Consider the following 5,308-nt stretch of genomic DNA (forward strand, 5'->3'; position numbering starts at 1 on the left):
AATGACATAGTAATAACATGGATGCGAATGACTCTAGTACTTCCAAAAATGAACTAGTGCCATCTGTCACAAAAAATGGCGTTGAGACTTTTCCGACAACCCAATAAAACTGAAGAATACAATAACTGAACTGAAAAATAGAATAGAAGGGTTCAACAACAGACTAGATCACGTAAAAGAATGGATCAGAGATCTTGGGATTATATGTTAGGCCACAAAACAAGAGTTAAAAATTTAAGAAGACTGAAATTATATCAAGAATCTTCCCCTACCACAATGGTATAAAACTAGACATCAATTACAAGAGGAAAACTGGAAAATTTACAAATATATGGAGATGAAACAATGTGCTCCTTGATCAACTGATTGGCCAAAGAAGAAATCAAAAGGGAAATCTAAAATATCTTGAAATTAATGAAAATGGACACACAACATACCAAACTTATGGGATGCAGCAAAAGCAGTTGTAAGAGGGAAGTTTATAGTAACAAATGCTTATACATTAAAAAAATCATAAATAAACAACCATATTTTAAATCTCAAGAAACTAGAAAAAGAACAAACTAAGCCCAAAGTTAGTAGAAGGCAGGCAATAACAAAGATCAGTAGAAATAAATGAAACAGACTAGAAAAATAATAGAAGAGATCAATGAAACTAAAAGCTGTGTTTTGAGAAGATATACAAAATTGATAAAAGGGAAGTTTATAGTAACAAATGCCTATACATTAAAAAAAATCATAAATAAACAACCATATTTTAAATCTCAAGAAACTAGAAAAAGAACAAACTAAGCCCAAAGTTAGTAGAAGGCAGGCAATAACAAAGATCAGTAGAAATAAATGAAACAGACTAGAAAAATAATAGAAGAGATCAATGAAACTAAAAGCTGTGTTTTGAGAAGATATACAAAATTGATAAAAGTTTAGCTAGACAAACTGAGAAAAAAAGAGAGAAGACAAATATCAGAAGTGAAAGAGGATGAGATTCTGAGGATCCAATGTATAACATGGTGACTATAGTTGATAATACTGTATTGCATAATTGAAATTTGTTGAGAAATTAGAATTTGTTCACACACACACACACACACACACACACACACACACACTAAAACAAACAAACAAACAAAAAAACAAAACAGAAATTTATGGAGTAGAAGACCAGCCTTGAGAAGTTGTTTTTGCTAAAAACCCATCCTGCAGGCTTGAGTCATATGTGGAGCCTTGTGTTGTTAAAATCCTCCACTTTCTATTATAGATTATCGATTACAGGTGTCTGGCCCTTATGCTGATAGTGATCCCAATTCTATCTATGCCTAGGAAGTACAAGGCCAGTAGACTGGTGAGGAAGCCCTGATCTGTCGTGTTTATTGTTTTCAGAGTGTGAAATAGCCTTCTGATATCCTGGCTGAAGTCAAGGTACCAACCTGATGCCATTGAACATGGGAAGAGATGTGCATAATCAGTTCTCAAGACCTTCCTGAGTGGGTTCCAGCACCTCTCTGGGCCTCTGGCCTCCTAGCAGAGTGGAGCAAGCGTTTACATAGGCCCAGCGTTGGCTCACCCTGGAGGCAGCCTGAGGCATGTAGGGTACCTGCTCAGTGTCGCTCTGAAGCTGTTGCTACTGTGGCATACTGGGAGCACGGTGTAGTTCTGAAGTGAAGAGAGAGCATTAAAAGGCTAAGCAGTGGGGCTTGATTTGAGGTCCTTGATCCAATCCCTGTAACTTCTGTCTGAGGAGGAATAAAGCGATTTGTCAATCTGGGAAGCTTACACATTTTGAGGAAATAAAAATTAGTCTTACACACTAAATTCAAGCAACTTCGTCTGTGAACGAAACAATCTCTTGTGCCATGTCCCCTAACAAAGACAACAGTAATTAAGTAACTTTCCAACTGTAGAAAAATTGTTAACACAAGTAAAAATCTTACAGTAATGGTTGACCTAAAATGGAAGCCAAGTTAAACCGAGGCTGGATCTCTTCCAGATGGGAATAGTGGGGGAAACATTTAAATATTAGATGAGGGTTGACCTAAATGTTTTAAAAACCCTTTTCCACCCCTAAAATTCTACTTCCCCCACACAAACAAAATATGGACGTTTCAGTTAGTGGACTGTTTAATAGTATCCACCCAAATGCACCAAAAACTTACCTGATTGTCTATATATCTTGATGTCAATTTATAAACTTCACAGAATCATGGAATGTCCAGCCCTGTTATTTAACAGATGAAGAAACTGCTTACTCCTGCTTCGTATCACCACATTGATGGTTTCTCAGAATGCTCATGTGCTTTCCTCAGAGCTATAGAACCATATACAATTACAGTCGTAGATACAGACCAGATCTCCTGATTCTCATATAAGAGGTGAAATTTTTCTACTACTCTACCTTGTATGTTAAGTTATGGCCCCTTAAGGAAAAGAGAACACATTTATTTAACTTTCTGTGCTTTCAGAAAATAAATACACTTAAAATATGTTTGCAACTCCTGCTGCTGCAGATAAAACATTAGTGTTTTTAAATTGTGGAGGTAGGAATTTTGATGAAGGCAAACACACACTCCTCTAAATATCTACTCTTGAAGTACCTTGCTGAAAGGTTGTTTTACTGTCCAGCAATTTGGAGGACAGGGCTAGCAAGATAGTATAAGTATCAAGCACAAATAAGCACAGAGATGAAAAGTGGTTTGTTATTTGTGAAAATTTCCCCTTTGTTTTGAAAGCTTCTGAAGGAACAGTTTAGAAAGTTTGCGTCTAGATAAATGATGCTCTTTCAATACACTTTTAAAAATACAGTGCACTGAGAATTAAATCACCAGGCAGTTCCAAACTATAGGGCAAATGAAACTACACATTACATTTATAGAATACATTTTATCTGGAGGAATCTCAGAGCACTTTATAACCTGATTAGAACACACATCTAGGAATCAGCTCACCTACAGTTGAAATACTGCTGCCTCTGGGGCCTGTCCAGCAGCTCTTTAGGAAAAGACAGCCATGCCACACTCAGAGGGGACAGAGGCCCCAGCCTAACCAACCACATGTCAGCTCCTGATTCAATGCCTTGGACCTGTTTATTATAAAGCATGATCTTCAAATGAGAATGTCTAGGAAATTACATAGCATCGTGAATAGAGCACAGGCTTTGCAGTCAGATGGTCCTCGCGGGCAAAACCCAGTTTGACCATTTACTAGCAGTGTGATCTTGGGTGAGCTCTCTAACTGCTCAAAGTCTCAGTGTCTTTCATGCGTTACTTTTTGTGGTAAATGAGATGATGTAAGACCTTAAGGCCCAGTGCTCAGGACATAGCAGATGTCCAATAAATTTTTGTTTTCTTCATTTGCTTACTGATTAGAGAAATGATTTTTCTTTTTCAACATTACTGTATGCCTGAAGTTACTTTCTTATTCATGTTGGTGTCATCATCACCACCATTTTAGATATAAACACACTATTCAATGTATGATATATATGTCAATAAACTATGATTAATTTACTATGTATAAATTCATAGATGTATAAAATATTATGTGTGTGTACATACATGGAGTGGGCTTTCTTTTGTACTCTTGCCCTGCACCCCACCATTTTTAGAGAAAGGCCTAAAAAGAGGCTGAAATCTAGCACACATGTAGAGGGATTGGCTTTACAGAGGAGCACAGGGAGCTCTTTTGTGTTGCCAGGTAGGGAAGCTGAGTCTAAGAACACAGATGCTCATAGGTGGGTAGACATGGTATTGGGAGTCTTAGGGAGTTTTTCCTGATTTCTTCAATTTGCACATTTTTTTCAGTGCAATGGAAACAAAATCATCAGCTGAGAGTGAAAGCAGGGCAGGAGGTTTTGGATGTTTGAGGAGAGAGAGAGGTGTATAAAATAATCATCTAGACAACAGTGAGAACAAACGGCCAGGGTAATGTGGCAGGATTCCTGGCCAGCATTCAGGACCCTCTTGAGGTTTGGGGTCAGGATTTTAAAGTGAGACCAGTCAGCATGTTTGTATTTTTCTTTTGCCATGTTCAGCTGCATAGCTGCAAGCATGCAATAGGCAGAAAATTTGATTTAATCAGAATTTAAATTTAATTTAATCAGGGTTTATTATGGCCAAGAAAATAGGATGATGAGAGGGATAAAATAATGGAAGTGTGTGCAATGAAGAGGTTGTAATGGTTGGTCTAGAATTTAAGCTGTGACAGGAGGGCAAAGAGGACACCAAGGGTGTAGGGAGAATGCCAGGAGGTGGGATCAATAGATTGGAGGTATGGGGAAGGTTAAGGGATCAGGAGTCAGGACACTAGAGGGACATAACGGTCAGAGCACCTGCTGCATGAAATTGTAGAGTGGTAATTATTAGCAATGACAAGGTTTAAGGTGTGACCATAAGAGTGAGTGGCTGAGGTAGGATGAAAGACAAGATAATGGGAGTAGAGAAGGTCAAAGTGTTAGGAGTCCACTGTGTTGGAAGGATCAACAACTTCTATATTAAAATCACTAAGATTTACAACAGTAATAGTGTGTGAGAGACTTTTATTCATCCAGGACTTAAATATTGAGAAATGAATGGGAATGACCCAGGAGTTGGTAAAAGACTGCAAAACTAAGGGGGAAGTCAGTGATTTAAGAAGACTCCAGGAGACTCAGAGCTAATGGGATCTCAGAGTCTTCCTTGATCTCTGTTGATGGAAATAAAGAGATCTGGGAGAAATTAAGAATACAACATTATCCTGCCACCCCAACATGGATGGTATTTTAGAATGCATTTTTGCAGATTTTTAAAGATCCTTATCTATCCTGAATGAGAAAAGCAGTAGAGCCAGTAACAAAAAATTCTGTGTGTCTGCTGCCCTCTTTACCTCACTGGAAAACTCAGGGCAGCTACTAGTGGTCTGAGTAAAACAGTTGTGCAGCGAGGAGATGGAGGGGGAGCTTGGAAGACAGTGGAGTCTCCCCGCTTTCTCAAGGAGACACATTTGGAACCTCCAGAGAAGTTTCAGCCACTTCCTTGCCCCGATTCAAGATGTATAATCTGAATCCAATTAAACTAGAGAACATATGTTGTGGGAACTTGGGAGTAATGTCCCTGGAGAGATGCATTGAAGAGATACTTCCCCGCCTGTGATTGTTTGTATAATTCTATGCACTTGGCTTTATGAATTTTATCTGTTGAGGAAAACTTCATTCCTCTTGCACCACGTTTCCATCAGAGACACTTTTCACAACAATATCTCACAAGGTGGAGGGCAAACTGGCTGAGGAATGAAGTCATGTTCCCCGACAACTCTATCAGGGATACATCTGATCTTT

The sequence above is a fragment of the Hipposideros armiger genome, unplaced genomic scaffold (assembly GCF_001890085.2).
Source record: "Hipposideros armiger isolate ML-2016 unplaced genomic scaffold, ASM189008v1 scaffold_448, whole genome shotgun sequence".
NCBI classification, from domain to species: Eukaryota; Metazoa; Chordata; class Mammalia; order Chiroptera; family Hipposideridae; genus Hipposideros; species Hipposideros armiger.